At 36.7% G+C, this 25,063-nt stretch overlaps 1 pseudogene; it reads right to left on the bottom strand.

Moving 5' to 3' along the window:
* Positions 1-522: 522 nt before the first annotated feature.
* The window catches only part of LOC109268572 (40S ribosomal protein S6-like), a 43,806-nt pseudogene continuing 19,265 nt past the window's right edge, over positions 523-25,063 (bottom strand).

Raw genomic sequence — 25,063 nt, forward strand, 5'->3', positions numbered from 1 at the left:
ATGTCTGGGGGGGTGGTAGGAGCCTAAGTTCAGTGAATGCCTTGCTTCAAGTTGTAAAACTGTGTCCTGTCAGGAAGATATGAAGACTGTTTACTTTTCCTTTGGGTAAAGCTAATTAGCCAACAAAGATGGCCTGTGATTTCTTTAGTCTAATCCCAGCTCTTGAAAACTCACTTTGTTTCAGTAGAATTGAGATAACTTAGTTATGTTCTGTCTCCCCTATTGCAATAGCCTTGAATAAAGTTTTCAGCATCCGATTAACTTTGTCCAGTGCAGTTTTTGCTTTGACAGTACACACAGTCTTCAATCTGGCATTCCCATCCCACTGCAGAGTCTGTCCCTTAAAAACAAAAGCATGGAATTTAATTAACACTGGTTACCTTGGAATGAATGGAAGAGGATGATAGAAAATAAAGAAAAAGCTATTTTTAGAACCATGTTTCTACTGAAAGAGCATATGTAATTTGGTCTTTTTTTTCTTTTTGATGTCTGATCTTATTTATTTGTTACTCTTAGAAAATCTCATTTTTGACTGGACTCAGGCTTAGAGGTAGAAGCTCTCAGATACCACCTCCATCTCTTGACAATCTGTTCCTGGCATCTTTCCTTGGCTTCTTTCATTTTCTTTGCCAAAAAGTTTAGCATATTCTGCAACCCCTTCCTTATTTTTCTTAGTATGCTGCTTCTTCAGAGCAATACACTGATGTTTGTGTCAGAGGACACATGAAGAAACAAGATGCTGAATCTTGGCCATTTTGGCTCTAGTTTCTTGCCTTCTTAGTTTAGGGGCTTTCTCACAACATACTGGTGGACATCATTTCTTTAGAAAAGTTTGCAGATTCCTCTCATTCTTTTGGGCCCCAGGTGGCAAGACACAGTAGTATTAGTGACTCCAGGAATATCCTTCTCACCCCCCCTTTTTTTTACAATAACCAAATTGAGAACTCTGAGATTGGCATCCACAATGCAACCCCAAACAGATCTGCACTTTCTTTCTCTAGTCTTCCTTAGTCGGTAGCAGGAATGCCCCTTACTCAGCAGCAGGTGGACATGACCAGGGGTCAAGACACCCTGCTTCATGGGGAAGCCTTGCTTGTCATTGCCACCACTTATTTGGACCACATAACCCTTCCATTTTTCATCGAGAGCATCAGCAGCAACTTCTGTGGCCATACCCTTGTTATAAAAGGTATGAGGTTTGTGTTCATCATCCACTTCTATGAGCTTTTGGCAGCCAGTAGCTGAGCAAGAGATGTTCAGCTTCGTCCTAAAGCAGCTTACTGCCTTTGAGGTACCACAAAAAAAAGAGCAATATGATCTTTTTTATATAAACTTGTATCTGATGCTGGAAAGAATGTTGAAAAATGAATTGAATGTGCATTAAAATAAAAATAAAATAAAATAATGAAATATAACTTGACTGCCACTCCCCATGGATTTAAATGATTGTTCAGTGTTTCTGTTTTTGAAGTGTTTTTTTACTATAATTTATCATAGGGCTTTTCACATTAAATAATATTAATTTACTTATGTGTCTGTTTCCCTCATTAGCATACAACACCCTTCTAAGCAGAGAGTATGTCATTTATTTGACTATCTCAAGCACTTAACACAAAATATAAAATATGTTAAATGGTCAAAAAGTGATTGGATTTGAATGAAGTTTATACCACAATAATTTTGGGAAAATATATGAGGACATGAGAGGAATAAGGAGATAAAATAATATCTTTATAACGTGGTGGAACTGGAGAATTTTTTCAGCATATTGAAGTTGCCTGTACTATAGGGCATAATAATACCTTTTATTCAGTTTAACAAACTTCAAATTTGGATGCGTGAGCCCTACTATTCTTTGTCTAAGACATATCCAGGCAACTAAGTTGAGGCCCCTACTCAGGGAATTAACGGTCTCATGGGCATAAAAACATTGACAAAGTAAGCCTAATAAGTGCAATGCAGGATATTGCATTAAAATGAAATAACACATGTCAAAACACTCTATAAGATCTATAGAATCCTATGTGTTTTAGGCTTTTCACAGTATTATAGTCAGTTGTATATATTTCTAATCTCCTCTGTTAAAATATAAATGTGACTAGCCAGTCACTGTGTCTTAATTCTGTTTCCTCTTCCATGACTAGCACAGTTTCCTTGTGTAGGAGGCATTCCAAAATTCTCTGTTAACTGAAGGCACAGATGAACACATAAGTGAATTAATGAATGATTGCCTTTCATTGAGCAGTGGTTTTCAAATAGTAATGTATATCGGATAAGCCTGCAGAGATTTTGATTTAGTTGATCTGGTAGTAAGGGCCAAGAAATCTGTTTAGCACTTAGGTTAATTCTGATGTAGCTGGCATGCAGACCATCCAGTGAGAAGTTCTGGCAAAGAGTGTAGAGTTTTGGCCCACTTCATTATCTTATTTGGTTTTGAAAGCAAAGATATAGTCAAAATTTTGTCCTTCCAGGGCTGAGCCTCCATCAGCCTTACAGGTAGAACTTTAAAAAAGCATAGCTGATTTATGTGTCAGAGGGAAATTACAGTCTGCTTCTATCTTTCATCTAGAAGCAAAGAAATCAAGGTTTAGATTCTGTCCTCCTTGTTAAGGCACCAATATTTTAATGCAGCTAAAAATCTGATAAGGGGAGGGGCCAAGATGGAGAAACAGCATGGAAGTGTTTTTTTTGCATCTCTTATCCCTGAAATGCAACCAGATTAACACTAAGCCATCTTGCACACCTAGAAAACTGATTTGAGGATTAACACAACAATCTGCACAACTTGAACCACAGAACTTGGCAGGTACGCAGCACAGAGAGGTGAACTGGGGGAGAGAGAAGCCGCGGAGAGCAGGGAGCTGGTTTTGCTTGCAGAGAGAGGACAGAGATGGGGGGCAGGTGGAGAATACGGGAAACACACCCCCCCCAAAAGCAGCAGGGGAGAAAAAGAAAAAGTGGAAACAGTCACAAGGGTCTGAACAAAAAAGGGATAAAGGAGAAAGGAGAGTTTAAATTCCATTAAGACTCTATAAACAGGGACAGTGCAGAGTCCAAAACTCTGCAGCTGGATAACTGGCGGTGCTCTGGTGGGAAGGGCGAATCCCCAAGAGCAGAAAGTGAGGTCTGAGGGGTCTACAGCCTACAAAGTGAGTGGCAGTTCCCCTGCTGGGAGGACATTTGATAGAGGCTGTGCAGCCACCCCATCCACAAAGGTCCCAGTGGATCCCAGAAAACAACCACATTCACTGGTGTTGGAACAAGGGTGTTAAAGGTTAAGCCTGGCGCCAGGTGTGTGTTGTGATTTACCATAATCCCTGAAACACTGCTGATACAAGATTGCATGAACTTTTTCTAGGGTGGGCTGGCACCCAGCCAGGGTCTCTGGGCATCGGCAGCAGCACAGTCTCGAGAACGTTCCTGGAGGCAGGCCGGCACCAGCCATTGCTCAGCAACACCCTCCCCCAGAGGGTCTGAGTGGGTCAAATCCCCAGTCCCTCAGAAGTGAGGGACATCTCACAGCCGCATCTGAGATAGAACTCAGGAGGGAGGTGCCACCTGGCAACTTGATGGATTGGTCATGGACAGTGTAAAAGCGGGGAGAGGAAGAAAGCCAGATACAAAGGGGGTGCTTGGTTACTGGTTGGGGAGAGCACAGAGTTCTGACACTGGAGACTGGGTATGTAGGTGACGCCATTTTCACCCCTCCAGTGCATGCACATGCACCCCTATAGGAGCCACAACAATCCACCCCAGGAAGCTAAGCAGCGCCATCTAGTGGAGATTGGAGCCATTACACTAAGCCTTGCCCAACTGAGCCTAACTGTCCTGCTTGAGGAACATGATAAGTCTCTCTGCCTACTTAGTTTATGGACTATAAAGTGCTTCATGGTTTGACTTCTACAGGAAACTGGATGTAATTTCAATTGTATTTCATTCTGTTTGCTGGTCCTTTCATTCAATTTTTTTTCTTTTTCTTTTCTTATTCTTAAATACAGAAAAAGAAAAAAAATTATTTTTATTTTCCATTGTTATTAAAAAGATTTTTCTTTAATATTTTTTCTACCATAGTTTTAACTTTTTTATAAGTTTTTAAAATTCTATTTTACTTTCATCATTTAATTTTATTCTATTGTATTCATTTTTTCAAATTTTCAAATGTTTTCCTTTTCCCCCCCTTTTCCCCCTTTATTTCTTTTATTGTCTTTACTTTTTTTCTCCAATCTATCAAACTTCTTTCAACAACCAGACCAAAACACACCTAGAATCTGACATTCTTTATATGATTTCTTTGTGTTGTTTTTAATTTTTTAATTGTGTGTGTGTGTGTGTGTGTTTACTCTATTGACTCCTTTTCTTCCTTCAAAATGATGAAAGAAGGTATTCACCCCAAAAGAAAGAGCAGAAAGAAATGACAGCCAGGGACTTAATCAACACAGATACAAGCAAGATGTCTGAACCATAAACTGGAATCACAGTAACAAGAATACCAGCTGGGGTTGAAAATAGATTAGAATCCCTTTCTGCAGAGATAAGAGAGGTAAAAGCTAGTCAGGATGAAATAAAAAATGCTATACCTGAGTTGCAATCTCAAAAGGATGCCACAACAGCAAGGATGGATGAGGCAGAGCAGTGAATGAATGATATAGAGGACAAACTTACAGAGAATAATGAAGCAGAAAAAAGGAGGGGGACTAAAGCAAAAGATCATGAAATAAGAATTAGAGAACTCAGTGACTCATTAAAAAGGAATAACATTGGAATCATAGGGGTCCCAGAGGAGGAAGAGAGAGAAAAAGGGGTAGAAAACTTATGGGAGCATATCATAGTGGAAAACTTTCCTAACCTGGGGAAAGACACAGACATCAAAATCTAGGAAGCACAGAGAAATCACATTAACTTCAATAAAAAAATGACCATCAACAAGGCATATCATAGTCAAATTCAGAAAATACTCAGGCAAGGAGAGAATCATGAAAGCAGCAAGGGAAAAAACTCCTTAACCTACAAGGGAAAGACAGGTCAGATTCGCAGCAGACCTATCCTCAGAAACTTGGCAGGCCAGAAAAGAGTGGCAGGATATATTCAGTGTGCTCAATCAGAAACATATGCAGCCAAGAATTCTTTATCCAGTAAGGCTATCACTGAAAATAGAAGGAGAGACAAAAAGTTTTCCAGGCCAACAAAAATTAAAGGAGTTTGTGACCACTAAACCAGTCCTGTAAGAAATTTTAAGGGGGATTCTCTGAGGGGAGAAAAGATGAAAAAAAAAAAAGACCAAAAGCAACAAAGACTAGAAAGGACCAGAGTACACCATCAGAAACCCCAACTCTATGGGCAAAAAAATGGAAATAAATTCATATCTTTCAGTACTCACTCTCAATGTCAATGGTCTAAATGCTCCAATCAAAATACACAGGGTAACAGAAAGGATAAGAAAACAAGATCTATCTATATGCTGTTTACAAGAGACCCATTTTAGATCTAACGACACCTAAAGATTGAAAATAAGGGGATGGAGAACCATCTATCATGCTAATGGTTGCCAAAAGAAAGCTGGAGTAGCCACACTTATGTCATACAATCTAGATTTTAAAATAAAGACTGTAAAAAGAGATGTAGAAGGGCATTATATCATAATCAAGGGGTCTCTCCACCAAGAAGACCTAACAATTGTAAACCTTCATGCTCCAAACGGGAATTCACCCAAATATATAAATCAATTAATCACAAACATAAAGAAACTCATTGATAAGAACACCATAATAGTAGGGGACTTCAACACGCCATTTACAACAATGGACAGATCATCTAAACAGAAAATCAACAGGGAAACAATGGCTTTGAATGACACACTGGGCTGAATGGACTTAACAGATATATTCAGAACATTTCATCCTAAAGCAGCAGAATACACATTCTTCTCAAGTGCACACGACACTTCTCCAGAATAGATCACATACTAGGACGCAAATCAGCCCCTCAACAAATACAAAAAGATCGAGATCATACCGTGCATAATTTTAGACCACAATGCTATGAAACTCGAAATCAACCAGAAGAAAAATTTTGGAAAGATAAATATTTGGAGTCTAAGGAAAATCCTACTAAAGAATGTGGGCTAAACAAGAAGTTAAAGAGAAGATTAAAAAGTACATGGAAGCCAATGAAAATGATAACAAACCAGCCCAAAACCTCTGGTACACAGCAAAGATGGTCATAAGAGGGAAGTATATAGCAATCCAGGCCTTCCTAAAGAAGGATGAAGGTCTCAGATACACCACCTAAATTTACACCTCAAAGAGCTGGAAAAGGAACAGCAAATAAAACCCAAAACCAGCAGAAGACCGGAAATAATAAAGATCAGACAGAAACCAATGCTATCGAAACAAACAAACAGTAGGACAGATCAATGAAACCAGGAGCTGGCTCTTGGAAAAAATTAGCAAAATTGACAAACCCTGAGCCAGTTTGAACAAAAAGAAAAATGAAAGGACCCAAGTAAATAAAATCAAGAATGAAAGAGGAGAGATCACAACTAACACTGCAGAAATACAACCAATAATAAGAGAATATTATGAGCAATTATATGCCAATAAATGGGCAATCTGGAAGAAATGGACAAATTCCTAGAAACATATAAACTACCAAAACTGAAACAGGAAGAAATAGAAAATTTGAACAGACCAATTCATCCAAATCAGCCAGGAGGAAGTCAAGCTTTCATTCTTTGCAGATGACATGATACTCTATATGGAAAACAAAGGACTCCACCAAAAACTGCCAGAACGGATCCATAAATTCAGCAAAGTTGCACGATATAAAATTGATGTGCAGAAATCAGTTGCATTCCTATACACCAACAATGAAGCAACAGAAAGAGAAATCAAGGAATCAATCCCATTTACAATTGCACCCAAACCAATAAAATACCTAGGGATAAACCTAACCAAAGAGGTGAAAAATCTATACACTAAAAACTATAGAAACCTTATGAAAGAAATTGAAGAAGACATGAAGAAATGGAAAAACATTCCATCCTCTTGTATTGGAAGAACAAACATTGTTAAAATGTCGATACGACCCAAAGCAATCTACATATTCAATGCAATCCCTATCAAAATAACACAAGCATTCTTCACAGAGCTAGAACAAACAGTCCTAAAATTTGGATGGAATCAGAAAAGACCCCAAATTGCCAAAGCAATCTTGAAAAAGAAAACCAAAGCAGGAGGCATCACAATCCCGGACATCAAGACGTATTACAAACCTGTAATCATCAAGACAGTATGGTACTGGAACAAAAACAGACACTCAGATCAATGGGACAGAATAGAGAACCCTGAAATGGACCCACAAATGTATGGCCAACTAATTTTGCCAAAGCAGGAAAGAATATCCAATGGAATAAAGACAGTCTCTTTAGCGAGTGGTGCTGGGAACTTGGACAGTGACATGCAGAAGAATGAACCTGGACCACTTTCTTACACCATACACAAAAATAAACTCAAAATGGATGGAAGACCTAAAGGTAAGACAGGAAGCCATCAAAATCCTCGAGGAAAAGCAGGGAAAAACCTCTTTGATCTTGGGCACAGCCACTTCTTACTCAACACGTCTCTGGAGGCAAGGGAAACAAAAGAAAAACAAACTATTTGAACCTCATCAAAATAAAAATCTTCTGCACAGTGAAGGAAACAATCAGCAAAATTAAAAGGCAACCGAAAGAATGGGAGAAGATATTTGCAAACGACATATCATGCAAAGGGTTAGTATCCAAAATTTATAAAGAACTTATCAAACTCAACACCCAAAGAACAAATAATCCAGTGAAGAAATGGGCAAAAGACATGAATAGACACTTCTCCAAGGAAGATATCCAGATAGCCAACTGACACATGAAAAAATGCTCATCACTCATCATCAGGGAAATACAAATCAAAACCACAAGGAGATACCACCTCACCTCTGTCAGAATGGCTAACATTAACAATTCAGGCAATCACAGATGTTGGTGAGGATGCAGAGAAAGAGGATCACTTTTGCATTGCTGGTGGGAATGCAAACTGGTGCAGCCACTCTGCAAAACCGTATGAACATTCCTCAAATATTAAAAGTAGATCTACCCTATGACCCAGCAATTGCACTACTACGTATTTACCCAAGGGATACAGGTGTGCTATTTCGAACGGGCACATGCACCCCAATGTTTATAGCAGCACTATCGACAATAGCCAAAGTATGGAGAGAGCCCAAATGTCCATCAACAGATGAATGAATAAAGAAGGTGTGGGGTGTGTGTGTGTGTGTGTGTGTGTGTGTGTGTATACATACACACACACTGGAGTATTAGTTGGCAATCAAAAAGAATGAAATCTTGCCATTTGCAACTACGTGCATGGAACTGGAGGAAATTATGCTAAGCAAAATTAGTCAGAGAAAGACAAATATCATATGACTTCCCTCATATGAGGAATTTAAGATACTCAACAGGTGAACATAAGGGAAGGGAAGCAAAAATAAAATAAAAACAGGGAGGGGGACAAAACATTAGAGACTTTGAAGTATAGAGAACAAACAGAGGGTTGCTGGAGGGGTTGGGGGAGGGGTATGGGCCAATGGGAAAGGGACATTAAAGAATGTACTCCTGAAATCATTGTTGCACTGTATGCTAACTAAATTATGTGTAAATTAAACAATAAGTAAATAAACTTAAAAAAATAAAAGAAAAGCAAAAATAATCAGGAGTTAACAGTGCCCTAGCTCCTCCACTCTTTTTCTCCAGTTGTAACTGCCCAATTGGAGTACATCTACAATATATGTTGGTACGTTCTACAAATCATGTGTAATGTATATTCTGAACTTTAGAAAATAATTGATTCTATAGCCTTCTAGATTTCCAAAGATCTCAGAGCCTCAAACCATATTATAACATAGGTTCTGACACCAAAGGTAAAGATTATTTTATGTTTTACAGAGGGGAATGTCAGTTTTGATAGCTGTATTCGCTAGCTACATTTTCTGGTTTCAGCTTTTCCAGCTCTTGTTAAATAAAGGCTATCTGGTTTTGCCATCTCACCATTTAATATGGTGATTTGAATTTCTTTTTAGCTACTTATTTAGGCTGTATACTACACAGTTAATGGAATTTGTCTGCCAGTTTCACACTGGGAGCTTTTGAAGAAATAAGCTAATTTGAATTTTACTTTTTATATCCTCCTGGAAACCGGAGAAAAATATCAGTCTAGAGCCCAAAAGAAGGTGCTCCCCCTAAAAATCTGGAAACCTAAAGAGCCCATTTTGTAAGGGAAAATCAATAAGGAATACCCCCACCCACAGTCTCTTAAGAGACTGCTGGGTAAAGCAACCCTCTTGAACCTTAAAGCTTAACAGAGGCAAAAGAAAAACTGCTGAAACAGATTAGTCCTCATCTGACTTTACAGCACAGATTTCTTCCTGATGTGATCCAAAATCCCAGGTTGAAAATTTAGAGTAAGCTGGAAGTTACTTTGACCATGGTCTTGCTAGAAGCCAAACCAATTGTTCTCTCAAGCAAGCAACCTTCATTTCAGGCCATCAAAATTTTCCCATGGACCAATATTAAGAGGCATATTGAGTCATTTTGTCCACTTTGGACAAATAAAGTGTGGAATGGCATGGGAATTCAACCTTATGAGTAACATTTTTCTTCCACTCAAATAAATAATGGTGATTATGTGTGATCTCAATTCACTCTACGTCATGACTCACAAAGTAACCATTGACTAAATGAAAAAAAATAAACTTTTCTACCAAAGGATATTACTAATAAACAGGAAAAAAAATATCATGGACTTAACTCTCATGTACATACCACATGTATATTATATAAACTTTACATATTAAGGATTTCCCATCTACAAATTAAATTATCTGCTGGTAAATCATGAAATAATTTGATGATCCATGTTGAATGACTCACAATACTGAGATGCTGTTCTATTATTTAATAAACGTATTTAGTGTGTGGTTTGTTTTGCTTTGCCTTGGCTATTGCTATTTATAATTTTTTAGACTAGTTTTCAAGCTTCTCTCCAAGAGTATAATTGGGTCATTTTTGCTATAAAAGTACGATTTTGAATGATGCTTCCAGTTTGTGTTGCTTCACTCAAAATTCATTCAGTTTATAGTAAAAATTGGTAATAGAATTTTTCCTTACAAAGTCAATTGTTTATCAAAGTAGTAACTACACTTATTTTTAAATTGATAGAAAGCCTTCAATTCTAATTATTGTAGACAAAATGCTATATTTTTCAGCTTTTTAGAGACTAAGGCAAAAGGATAATTAGTCTAATACAATCTAGGTTTAATACATTGTCATCTTTATTATATTCAACTTTTACTTTTCCAGCTGTTTGTAATAATCCCTCACAATCCCAGACTTGCTTGTGCTTGTACATACAAACTCATATTCTTTTTTTTTTTTTAACAGGGCTGTTTAATATTGCTTCTGACATTAATTTTTGTTTCTGTCAGAGCACATGGTTACCCATTTTTTCTGGCCTTACTTGCAAATAGATATAGTCAGGTAACTAATTGATGCCTAATGGCACATGAGCAAGTATAACGTATAATTTGGGGGGACGTGTCCTTTAAATGAAGTTACTCTCTTTCCTCCCATGCCCCGCCCACCTCCTCTATCACACTCTGAGAGCCAGAATTGAGACATTATGGTAATAAGTCACTTTTCACCATAATGATGAGGATGACAACCTACGAAATGGGGAAGCTCTCCAGAGAGAACCTGGGCACTCAGATGACCTCACAGGCAGAGCTTTCATACCTTCCTGGAATGTTCGACCAGGTAAGAATTTTACAGAAAAGAGGAAAAAAACCCTTTTAACTCTATGTAAGTCAATGCCATTTGTTTTCATTTAAAATAGCAGAGTCAATATCCTAACATACAATTTGTCTATTTATGTTGTTATTTTAACATTTTTATTTCTATGAGCAACTCTCAAGCCATTAATCTATTATCTCCATTGAGGATATAACACAACATTTAATTATAAGAAAAAAAATCAAATTTAACAAAAATACTACAAAATAGGCAAGTGAGATAAAAATACACAGTTGTATTTTTATACAAGGACACACTTGTATATAGTATTCATTATAAGACACTAAAGATTCCAACTGTACTTGCTTTATTGTGCATAAATAATCTTTATTCATGAAAATCACATATAAAGGGCTTCCAAAAAAGGCATAATTACTGTTATATATTTCAAGTTTGTGACATGTGTGTGAATACAATATCTATAATATTTTTTTTCCTTTGAAAACTGCCACTCTTTTCCAAACCTTTGACTGATGGTTAGGAACTAGCATAATTTGAGGACCACGCTTTGAAAAGCACTGGTCTATGATTTTTAAGTTGGGTTTCTGTTTGTGAATTTCCATTGCATAGTTGATTTACTTTATTCATACTTAGATAATGAGTGATTATCAGATATTTGTGGCAATTATGACATTTAAAAGCAAACTGAGAAAATATGTATCTGATAAAGGAAGGGATCTAGTGGACAATTTCTTTATAATTTTCCATATTTACTGAGACTGAAAACTGACATCTGACAGCCAACTATGCAGATATTTATCTTCAGGCAACAGAATTTAAAAGTTTTGAATGTGCATGTCGTCGGATAGGATCACATTCTCTTGTTCTGTTATGTGCTTATCTACTCCCTATATCCAACTTGGATTCTCCATGATGTATGTTACCATTCTGGCCCTTAAAGTCAGAATTTGGGATACCTGATCTCTACTATGTGTATACATTATGTGTGAGTGTCAGAGCCTGGGATATATTCGTGTGTGTGTGTGTGTGTGTGTGTGTGTGTGTGTGTGTGTGTGTGCACGCGTGTGCGCACGCGCAGGGAGCAGGGAGAGGGAGGAGAGTGAGAAAGAGAATTGGAGAAAGAGACAGAAAGAGGCTAGAAATCACATAAGTGCCTGCACCTGGCAGCCACCACACCCTGGAGGAAAATACAGTAAAAGCTTGGTTTGTGAGCATAATTCATTCTGGAAACATGCTTGTAATCCAAAGCACTTGTATATCAAAGTGAATTCCCCACAAGAAATAATGGAAACTCCGATGATTCGTTCCACAACCCAAAAGTATTTATATAAAAATGATTACAATTCTGTAATATAATACAAAATAATAAAAAAAATACAAAACATAAAGAAAAATAAATTAACCTGCGTTTACCTTTGAAAACCTTCGTGGCTGGTGTGAGGGAGAAAAGAGAGAGGAAAGTTATTGTGTAGGACAATTTCCACTATCAGTAATGAAATCACTGGTATCTATTGGCTCAATGTAATCTTTTTCTTCTACAACTTTAACAAGGAAACTATCCAATGACCTAGAATGAAGCAAAGCATTCCTAAACTTACTCTTGTATGGAAAAGCAAAGACTGTCCATAGGTGCCTTGAAGTGACAAAAAATACACTAGTGCCAGTTGTGGGCACCTTTCAACATTCTGAAAAATCACTGATTTCTGCCCAGCACCATGGCCCAAGACCAAGTATCCAAGCATGGGAGAAGATCACCCACAACTATGTAGCAAAAGAAAGAGAGAGAGAAAGAGGGAGAGAGAAAGAGGGAGAGAGAGAAGAACCATTGGCTCAGTTGTGATCACACAACATTCAGTGTCATATTGTCACATACTACTTGTATTGCAAGACATCGCTGGTTTATCAAGTTAAAATTTATTGGAAATGCTTGATTGTCTTGTGAAACACTTGCAGAATAAGTTATTCACAATTCAAGTAACTATATTTGCTTTCTCTGTCATTTTCATGTATAATACAGAGTTGCAAAAGTTCCAAGCTGCCTCAAAACATTATTTCTGTTGTTTTTTATTTCTACTCATAGATGGAGAAAGCCAAGTTGGTGCAGTATGAATATAAACCAGTGAGGGCACATACCAATAGAGCTTTGTGGATATAAGCAGTATTTAATCTCCTTTAATTCTAGTGTGCCTAGGTGGCTCAGTCGGTTAAGTGTCTGACTTAGGCTTGCGTCATGACCTCACAGTTTGCGAGTTCAAGCCCTGCATCAGGTTCTGCAGTGACAGTTCAGAGCCTGGAGCCTGCTTCAGATTCTGTGTCTCCCCCTCTCTCTCTCTGCACTGCCCCCGCTTATTCTCTCTCTCTCAAAAATAGACTTTAAAAACTAAATAAAAATAATAAAACTATTAATCTTCTTTAATTCATCTCACTGTCCAGTGAGGTTAGGGGTTATTTAAGGTAGCCTGTAAAGGCAAAAGAGAACAATGAGTTTCTGTAAAGCATGACAATGGTTTTTGCTTTGGAAGCCAGTGATAGGCAAAGCTGGTGTGTATCCAGGACTTACAATGAGTTGGATTCTAGTGGTGTAATCGAAGAAGCAACAGACATGCAAGGAATCAGTAATATGATCCATTACTGAGATTATGAAAAGAAAAACTGGCCTCCAAAGGACTTAAAGAACTAGTTTTCTGTCTAGACTTTTGCACAAGATGTGATGGCAGGGCCAAAGGATTTACCAAAGGTAAATGCACAAGGTAAATAGGGCTCTATTCTCAATTCCTAATACTGGCAAGAAACCATTACTCTTCTACTGTAGTATAAATAATATGACTTCTTTTACATTTAGGTCATGTAGTCATACTTCCTGCATCCTTCAATATTGCTATCATTTACAAGCCCACCACCAAAACTATTTTCATCTATTCATCAATGACTTTGGAATCTCAATTAATGTTGTTCATTTCTGTTCTCAAATTCTATTGGTAGCCTAGTGGTTAATTATCTATCCATACTCTAAGTTCATAGTTCTGTGACTCCAAAAGCATTCACCTCCACTTTACCATAGTAGCTTATGCTCATAGACACACTCTTGTCATCACTAACATCCATTTTATATTTGAAAAGTGAAAAATGACCATATTTATGGTCATATCACTTTCTTATTCCAATTTGACTCCAACAAGTCCTATGATCTTCATTCCTCTATTGTCTTCTCAACACTTAGGTCTCTGCCCCTTATTCTATCTAATCTGGACCACACAATCCACCACTCCAACCAGTCTAGTGCCAGTGCCCTGAGGGCCTTTGCCTCCTAGCTGGATCCCACCCTTCAAGCCTTCCTCTGTCTTCCTCTGCCCAGGCTTCCAAACAATACTGGAGAAAGATCAAGACTGAAAATGCTACAAATGATCTGATTCCCATTTAAGCTCAGCTTTGCCTTTAGTATTGCTAAACAGTATGTTTATGTGTCCCTAAGAAGGTGCTTCTGTGATTGCTTAAAACAAATATTTCAAATATTCATCATTCTCTGCAATTTCCTAATTCCAACATACTGCCTCCCTAATGTATCCAAAATGAATACATATTACTTTATAGTGACAAAAACTATTCTATAAAAAGGATATTTGTGCATGTGGTATTTTCTCCAAGGTCCTTCATGCCGGCAAATATGTAGTTTTCATAAGGAAATAGTTTTTGAATGTAGATGGGGAGTTAGCCATTGTTCCCTCATCTGAGATTTCCCCAGAGAAGACTAACCTGTTTAGTCCTTCGGTATATTGAAGATTCAATTATATCTTTACTCCAGGGAATTGTTTGTTTATCGAAGTATCTCAGGGTCTACCAGACCAAGTAGCTCACAGTTAACAATGTGTTATTGTCTTAGTTTGCTTTCTATTAATTATTTCTTATATATTCACTGTGGAAAGAGGGAGCCAATTTTCATCTATCACTTTAATAACCACAGTGCATATGTACTCAGAATAAAAGATAACAAAATTAATCATACTCTCTTTCCTTGTTTGGCATCTACTTTTGCAGCAAGAAAGAGAAACTTATTAAGCAAATTTAAATAAAAGTGAAATTTTCTTTTTTATTGGAAACAGACAAAGGATTCAATTGTGAGAAGTTTAGTCAGACAACAGGGGAAGTAAATTAATCAAATGACAATTCCCTCCAGGATTATTTTCTTCCTTGGGGGCTACTTGTTATCTCATCCCTGTTAAATGTCTGTTTCTGTTTCTAAGAAACAGAAGGAGAAATATAATAGTATCATTTAAGTAAATTAAAGATACACGAACATAAAGTAGCAGCAGTCATTTTCCAATAACATAATCACATAAAAAGATGAATATTTAAGAAATTAAGATGATTGTCCATGGTGGTGAGAAGACTAAGCATGAAGAATGGAGATGAAAGAAAATCAAGCAATCAGGCAAGAGAGGGAACTTTCCCCACCTAAAGATTAATACGTGCCATAAACCAAGGAGCATAATGAACTCATTTCTCCATCTGATGTCAAATAAGCTAATAACAAAAGTAGAAAAACAAAGAAGTGGAGGTGTGACTTACACACATTACTAAGCTATTTCCAGGAGAGCCTAGGACATACATGTTTAGAGGCTTCCTTTGAAGTTCCTGTGGAACATTCATGTGATCTGTTTGCCCCATTCCTTTTTCTTTCTGAGATGGAGAGATCTCTTCTAACCTTTTTAGTTAATCCATTTTATTTTTAGCTAATCCCTTTGCCTTTGTCCTTTCTTTCCCTCATTTATCAGTTCTATTAAAGCCTAGTAACTACGGCTGGTTCCATTAATCACCAAGTTTGGAATTTGAACCACACATAAAACTGTAACTGCTAAATTTTGAAACACATTTACCTCAAGGATTTTAGGTAAAACTATTATAGACCTATAACTACTCATTGAATTGAATCTTTTATCATTATGTAGTGACCTTTTTGATGCCTATCTTGTCTTAGAACTAATATAGCCACCCCAGATTTCTTCTGGCTAATATTTACCATGTATATCATTTTCTATTCTTTCAGACTTTCCCAAGTTTTTTTTCTATTAAAAAAATGTTTATTTATTTATCTTTGAGAGAGGAGTGTGAGTAGGGGAGGGGCAGAGAGAGGGAGACAGAGAATCCTAAGCAGCCTCCTGCCATGGCAAAGCCTGATGTGGGGCTTGCACTCAAGAACCATGAGGTCATTACCTGAGCCAAAGTTGGACACTCAACTGACTGAGCCACCCAGGCCCCACCCCCATTTTTTAAAACTGTGTCTTTTATAGACAAGATAGATCAGGATTTTTTTTTTTATGTCCAATCTGAAAATTTCATGTCTTTTAACTGGCTAAAGTCTATTTACATATATTGTAATTTTAATTTTACAAATAATTCAATTACTAATTACATTTAATTTGTTAGTAACTAAGGTATTATTATTTTGTTACTTACGATCATCGATATATTAAATTTAATTATTATTAATTTACTAGATTTTACTTCCATTCTTGAAAAAAATACTACTGTATTAGTCAGGGCTGAAAATCACCATTGACTTCAAGTTAAAGTTTTGTCTTCTTCTAATCAGGTAATCTCTTGTTTAGCTAAATTTCTTGACAAGCTGCATATACAAAAAAGTTCAGATCTCAAAGCATGATTTGCAAAAACAGTGTAAGTCAGAGATATTTTGCTGTTCTGAAAAATTAGGGGATGATAATGGAAATGGGATGAGGAAGAAAGAGAAAGAAGAGACACATTGGGCACTGAAAATGTTCTGGCATGTGAGGGTGCTACATTTTATTTAATGTCAGGAGGAAAGGCCTAACTGTAGAGATAAACTTCTTTTTTTTTTAATTTTTAATGTTTTTATTTATTTTTGAGAGAGAGACAGAGCAAGTGGGAGAGGGGCAGAGAGAGAGGGAGTCACAGAATATGAAGCAGGCTCCAGACTCTGAGCTGTCAGCACAGAGCCCGATGTGGGGCTCGAACTCACAAACTGTGAGATCATGACCTGAGCCGAAGTTGGGTGCTCAACCAACTGAGCCACCTAGGCACTCTAAGAGATAAAGTTCTTTTAAAGGAATGAGGAAGCTGGCTATCAAGGAACTAGAGGGAAGAGCATTTTGGGCATAGAAAACAGCACATGCAAAGTCTAAGTGTGGGGGGGGAATGTACTTGGGATCTTCAAGAAACAACATATAGGCCAGTGAAGCTGGGGTTGGCAAGTGATGGGATGAGGATTCAGAGACTGTCAAAGAAGTAACCGGGAATCTGATCACATAGGGGTTTAGTGGCTGTTGGCTTCTGTGCTTAGTGAGCTAAAAGCCGTTGGAGAATTTTGAGCAGAAAAGCGACAGGTTATGTTTCGACAGAATCAATCTGGCTGCTGGTTGAGAATAGACTGAAAACAAAGGCAGGAAGCCCAGCAAGAGGTCTTGGAACAGAGTGGCAGAAGCAATGTTTGGAAATGGACACAGTTCAAACATATTCAGAAAGTAGAGCTCATAGGATTTGCTAATGGACCAAAGGTGTGTGAAAGGAAGGAGCTAAGGAGAGCAACCTGAAAAATGGAGTTGGAGTTTCCATATGCAAAATTTCATGTATTCTTTGAGTTCTGGAATGTGTATACATATACATACATGTGTGTGTGTGTGTGTGTATACACATATATACATATATATATGTGTATACACACACACACACACACACACACACACACCTATATATTCCACATCTGGGTTAATATGAATAAGGCAGAACAGCAGCAGCATGGGAAGTTGAAATGAGACAAAAAAAAAATCCATGGAAGAAAAAACACAAGAGGTGGCCAAGAAAAGGGAAGGTTTTAGGATTCACTGAAATGACATAGAGGATATAGGGCTTCTCAAGGAATGTGAGATGGGGATTATAAATTTTATTTATAGTATCAAAGAACACTGTGACTTCAGTGGATATTTATAGCTTATATATGAGAACTTTCTAGTAACAGCCTAGTATATATGTGGGTAACTTAAATCTGAATGGTATTTGCCACAGTATGGATAAATATTTGTATTTTCATTTTTTAGAAAAGAAAAACTAAGTTGCAAATACCATTTATAAGTCATTCATTACTGAATCCAAATATATATTCAAATTTTCTCCTCAGACTTTCATCTTTAATGCTCTCCAATCCTTTTCATCCTGTATTCTTAACGCATGAATTATGTATTTTACAATATGATTCTGCTACAGCCTCCTGTTTATTTGATAAAAATGAAAAAATAACAACAGCAGTAATAATTTGAAACACAAATATAATACTTGCATCTATCAACAAATGCCTTCTGAGATCCTATTGTGTTCTTTTACTGAATGGAAAATAGTATAATAAAAAAATTAGTCCAAGGATTTTGAAAGGAGTGCAAGTCCATAAAATTTTAATAGGCATTTCAACTAGTTAATTTAAAATAAGGGCATGAATTAAGAGCAAGAACAACTGAGTCCATTCTCCCCTCTCCCCCACTTCCCACCAAGTAAGTTTGTTTTTATTAAACTGTAGGCACAATTTTACCCCAAGGCTCCTCTTAATGAAATCCTCTTCGGCCAAGGTTTCTTTTCTAAACAGACAATCTGTTCTCTCTGTGATGATAACGAGAGGCCACCCTGTTGGAGGTTGGCTAGAAACGTCATTTATTCTCACACAGAAGGTTGACTAGTCTCCTTCGGAAACACCATGATGTCTCAAATTACAAAGTGCCAGACCTGGCTCCAAAAATTCATTTACCATTTCCCAGCTCTTCAAAGCTCCACATCCCACTGTCCTGAACTTGCTGTATAGATTCATCTGGCAATGATATCACTTGCCAAATTGATTTTTTTTAATCAATTCACTAACTTATTAATCACATTGAAAATACAAATTCTGCCAATCTTTAATGAACCACTTGATTCCTTATATCAAAGGCATATTTCTTTATTATCATCATCTGTTCCCTCTGCTTCCTCTGTTCCCAACATGTATCTGCACATAGTGGCTGAACCTACCCTATCTCCACCCCCATATCCTCTATTATTTCTAACAAATTCTTCACTTCAGAAAAGGATTGGGGTTTGTGCTAAGAAGTATGAGAAGGTGGGGACTCTTTCTGAGCACTCTCACAATTGTGATTCGTATATATCTGTGTTATTATTTGATTATGTCTTTCTCCTTCTGTTGTCTCTGTGCCCCAGAAGGACAGAGACCATGGTTTTGATCACCACTGAATCTCCAGTACTTAGTATGCAATGTCTGGCATTTGCTAGGCACATAATAAATATATTAATCAAACAAATTAATGAGTAATAAAATGAACACAAGGCACCTACATCATTGCGGGGGGAAATCTTTGAGAAATGCAGAAGGAAAAAGACCAGACATTATTTATTTCTTGCTGTACTGCCTTCCTCCTTTCCTACCAGGGTGGTGTAATGAACCAAGGTTTGCCTTCATCTGGAGATGAAATCCAAGAAAGCATGAAATTAGGCCCTGTCTAGGTACATTTAGCTATGCTTTGGCCTTAAGGGGATTTAATTGGGCCTTCATTCCCAGGCGTTTATTATCTGAGAAGAGCAGAAAGGTATTGTGAGCAGACATTTTGGTTAGTAGTAAACAATGGACATTATGCAGGTCAAGTATTCCTGCATGCACTGGGAAAACTGAACATGTGATCAGAGATCAGATGAAAGTAAAAATTCATTGTATATAACAAGAACTAACATCTCAAAACACTGTAATGTTACGCCTGATTGGCATTATGTCCAACCTAATGTCTTCCTCAGCTAACAACTTCTCTTGGTGCTTTGCCAAATTCATTTTATTCATTTTAGAATTCTAAGGTTAAAACCTTATTCCTACATGAGGATATATGTTCCAATTAGCATTTTGCTATTGGTATAACCACAGAGTTTTATTTATCTTTTCAAAACAGCAGCTCTTACTTTTGTTGATCTTTTCTATTGTTTTTGTAGTCTCTATTTCATTTATTTCAGTTGTAATTTGTATTATTTCCTTCCTTCTGCTAAATTTGGTCTTAGTTCATCCTACTTTTTCTACTTTCTTGAGGTATAAAATAGGTTATTTGAGATCTCTCTTTTTTTCTTGATGCAGAAATTGTTTTATTACTGTGAACCTTCCTTTTATAACTGCCTTTGTTATATCCCATAAGTTTTGTTATATTTCCATTTTTTGTTCATCTCAAGATATTTTTTTTTTATTTCTCTTTTGATTTCTTCTCTATCAACTGGTTGTCCAGGAGTATTTTGTTTAATTTCCACGTATTTGTGAATTACCCAATTGTCCACCTACTGTTGATTTTTAGTTTCATACCATTTTGGTTAGAAAAGATACTTTATATTTCAATTGTCTTAATTTTATTACCTCTTTTTGTGTGTCCTAACATATGATCTATCCTGGTGAATGTTCCATGTCCACCTGAGAAATGTGTATTTTGTTGCTTTTGGATAGAATATTCTACATATGGCTCCTAGGTCCATTTAGACTACAGTGTTCTTGAAATCTATTTCTTCACTGATTTTCTGTCTAGATGATCTATTCAATGTTGAAATTGGGGTGTTAGTCTCTTATTATTGTATTGATGTTTATTTCTCCCTTCAGATCTATTAGTATTTGCATTATATACGTAGGGGCTCCAGTGTTGGGTGCATATATCCTTATGATTGTTATAATGTACTATTGAACTGACCCCTTTAACTCTTGTGACAATTTTTTACTTAGTCTCTTTTGTCTAATACACTTTGTCTTTTGGTTATCACTCACATGGAATAATTTTTCCTAACCCCTTTGTTTTCAGTCTATGTGTGTCATGAACGCTGAGGTGAGAGCTGAGTCTCTTATAGTGAGCATATAGTTGGTTCTTTTTATTTTTTTTTTTTAAATCTATGTGGCACTCTATGTCTTTTGATCGGGGTTTAGTCTATTTATATTTAAAGTAATTGTTGATAGGTGAAGATTTATTACTGTCATTTTGTGAACTGTTTTCTCACTGTTTTTAGTTCCTTTTATTTTTTTTCCCCCTCTCTTGCTATCTTTTTGTGATTTGGTGATTTTTCTACAGGGATGTGCCTGTGGTATCCTCTTTATATTTTGGGTATCTGCTACAGGTTTTAATGTGAGTTTACCGTGAGTCTTACATAAAATATTTTGTAGTTACAACATTTTACTTTTAAGCTAGCATTTGAACTTTGATGATATACAAAGCTATACTTTTACTTCTCACATACATGCTTTATGTTATCAGTGTCACAATTTACATTTTTTTATATTGTGTATCCATTACAACTGTAGTTAGGGTTATTTCTAATGTTTCTGTTTTTTTAATTTTTACAATGGATTTGAAATTGACTTGTGCACCACCATTACAGCATTAACGTCTTCTGATATACTATTGGCTCTGTTTCTCTGGGGAACCTTGACTAATAGAAGTCAATACCCCTAAAACAAAAGTGCTTACTTAGGCCTGTGTAATAGAGCAGGGTAACATTTCAACAAGAGGCATCACTGGTCTCTTAATTATGATTATCACACCAGCAAGCAGAATAGCATTTCAGCAAAAGTACACACAAAGGTCCTCAGGTAAGAAAAAATCTCCAAGAATGAGGAAGTGAAAGGAGGCCAGTGTGATTGAAGTTTGGTGGGTGAAGGAGAAAGCAAACCAAGCCAGGCAGAAGATAAGGCATAATAAGGAATTTCATTTTTTTAAAGATTAAACAAGTGGTTTTAGCTGAGAAACAAAATAATTCTGGAGTTCATTAAAAGGAATGAGAGGAAGGCAAGTCAGATATAAAGGGTATCAAAGTATAATAATAAGTTAATGGTAAAGAAAAGGGAAAAAAGAGGTAGTAAAGTTTCTGAAATGCTAGAGAAAGATTACAATAATCTTATTGTCTTTTGGTTATCACTCACACGGAATATTTTTTCCCAACCCCTTCACTTGCAGCTATGTGTGTCATGAAAGCTAAGATGAGAGCTGAGTCGCTTACGATAATCTTTGTGTAATCTTTCTCTAGCATTTTGTGCCAAAGGGATCCACTTTTGTTCTGTCACCTTGTGTGGAAGCTGCAGTACAGCTTGTACAGTTGTCAGTTCCTAGAGAATTCCTAAGAATCCTTATCTGAAGTCTCTTAATAGAATGAACATCTATTAGCCAGGAGAAAGTGATGTATTTCTTTTTATTTGGGAATAATGCATCCGAGGATCATTGCTTTGCAATTTTACTGCTTTTTGTTGTTAACAATGTAAGTTCTTTTCTATTGTGTCTCAAATGTAGTATTTACATGATGTCTTTCCCAGCATATCCAAACTCTAGGATTCTCATCGTGCAATGGCTGGTTAGGTGAGTGTTTTGAAAATATCAGCTTGTACTTGTTGGTATCATAGTAGTCTCCTGCAGCAATTTATTTTAACCAATTGTAATAGAGATGAATCTAAGCATGGAAGTAACATTTCCAAACACAGAGACAGTCTGTTATTAACTCACAAGGAAATAATCTGTGGATCCCAGATCTATGCATAGATCTTATTTCCATCAGGAAAAATGGCAATACTTCAGGTCGTGGAAGTTTGAGGGTTTCTGAGAGCTCTGCTGATTCTGGTTAGAGAGAGAGAGAAAGTGAGAGAGAGAGAGAGAGAGAGAGAGAAAGAATGACAAATGCTTTTATTTATTGAGTACTTTATCATATCACTTGATGACATATCTCTAGCACAATAATAATACATAACCAAAGGGAGAGATGTTGCACAAAGAATTCTAGAGTGCTAACATGAATAAATGGATAAGTCTAAGAGAAATAAACTTGAAAACTAGCAACTATGGATGAACAGGAGAAAAATACAATTTACAGAATTTATTATTTCTGTTCACTTTTCACCCTGAAGCTTATGGATGATAAGGATACTGCTACTTCTGAGTAAATGGTAAAGGTTTAGAGGTTTCTTTTAAAAACAATATTAGTGAAATGTACACCTTTGTTACTGAAGAGAGAATTTGAGATTCTAAAATTGGGAGTATAAAATCAAATCATGTTTTTCCTACCATATAGCCATAGCTCTCCAGCAAGGAAATTCCTCTGCCCATCTTGAGAAAAAAAAGGAATAACCAGAACATACTCATAACACATTTTCAGATTTTTTACAATTTATTTATTTATTTTGAGAGAGAGAGAGAAAGCACAAGCAGGTGAGGGGCAAAAAGAAGGAGAGACAGAATCTAAGCAGGCTCTTGGGATGCGGGGGCTCAAGCTCACGAACTGTGAGGTCATGACCTGAGCCTAGATCAAGAGTTGGAGGCTTAACTGGTGGAGCCACTCAGGTGCCCCCACATTTGCAGATTTTTAAAGGAGCCTCATGCTTTGGTTGCTATCTATTCCCTATCTTTTGTCTTACTAAGATTATGTTGCAGACAGGTTATGACATGTATTAGGAATATCCTCAAGGATGTCCCTAAAATTATACCATCAATATTGATTCATTACAATGGTCAATACATCTCTGCTATTGTGAGCAAAAATGCTCTTAGCCTTTCTTATGTGGTTTTGGACCCTGAATACCTGTCCCTCTCCCAGGTGGAGAGTATTTTTCTGTTCTCTTACCCAGTGCAAGAGTTATTCACCAGTACCCTAGGATTGCCCTTGTGTCCTACAGAAGTTTTGTTTTGTAACAAAGGTAAGAGAGAATGTCCTGGGTTGAAGTTCATGGCCTCCTACAGTAGCTGCTCTTCCTCTCCCAAGTCCTTTCTTGGGACTCTCATCACTTTTTATGTGAGTACCTGGTAGAATTTATGTAGAAAATGATGGCAAGTAGGAACAAACTCCTCCTATACATCTGTGACCTCCGGGGTCTCCATATACTCTCACCAGCCCCCAACTGACCCCCACCAGTTTATTAATTATTCCAGTAAAATTCTTACAAATGTGGACCCATTTAAGCAAGGGTTTGTGTCCTATATCTCCCTGCAGGCAGCTATCTCTCCTTATAGTTTAAACATGTTTCTTGCCCTGGCACCTTAGCTGTCAGGGGTTCAGGAAAAGTCATGAACTTAAAGCTTGTTTTTTCTTTATTCTTGTAAGTGTGGGGGCAATGTTCTTTCAGTATTCTAAATTCCTGAGCAGAAATCTGAAAATCTCTCCTCTATTTTAAAGTATATTTTAACAGAATAAATACTTGTATGTTGACAGGGTTTTTTTTTTTCTTTTGGCATATTAAAAATGAAGTTCCACTGTCTTTGACTTGTACTGTTTCCAACCTAAATTCTAAATTCTACTCTTGGTCTGTTTCAGAGTATGCAATATGTGTTTTACCTCTGGCTGCTTTTTAGAATTTTCTCTTCTTTGCTGGTTTTCAGAAATTTTACTATTATAATCCTTAGTGCAGTCGTATGAGTGTGTGTGTGTGTGTGTGTGTGTGTGTGTGTGTGTGTGTGAAGTTATGGTTTTCACCAGATTTATAAATATTTCAGTCATTAAAAAAAAAAAAAGCTTTACCCCCCTACTTCTTCTGGGACTCCAACTGCACGCATATTAGATCACTGATATTTTCTCACTGGTCGTTATTACTTCCTTTGTTTTTCTCTCTTTTTTTCCCCTCTGTATACTCTATTTTGTATAGATTCTATTGCCATTTCTTCAGGTTCTTAGATCTTTTCTCCACAATAACTAATCTGCTATTAATCCCCTTTCCATTTCAGATATATTATTGTTTATCTCTAGGAATTTTATTTGGTTTTCTGTTTTATATCTTCCACTTTTCTCCTCATTAGGCTTCTGTGTTGCTCTACCTGCTTGAGCCTATAGACCATATTTACAACAATTGTTTTAATGACTTTATCTGCTGATTTTGCCATCTCTATTATTTCTATTCCTATTGATTGATATTTCCCTGGTTATTACCCACATATTCCTCTTTCTTTTTGTACCTAATAATTTTTATTGGAACCAGGATATTTTGAATTTTACATTGTCAAGTGCTGAATATTATTTTCCTTTAAAGAGTATTAAACCTTTTCTGTAAAACAATCAATCTACTTCTAAGGCCTCTCTCCTCTTTTCAAAATGTGTCTCCAGTCTGATTGGAAGGGGCCTAGGTACTTCTTTCCCGTGTATGAGCTCTGGGAAGTATTGGTCTTACAGTTCTTGATAATTATTCTTTCCTTCAAAGTTTTTTTATTGTCTGTTTGTTTTTTGTAT

Source organism: Panthera pardus, unplaced genomic scaffold, assembly GCF_024362965.1.
Source record: "Panthera pardus isolate Hobbes unplaced genomic scaffold, ASM2436296v1 HiC_scaffold_6, whole genome shotgun sequence".
NCBI lineage: Eukaryota > Metazoa > Chordata > Mammalia > Carnivora > Felidae > Panthera > Panthera pardus.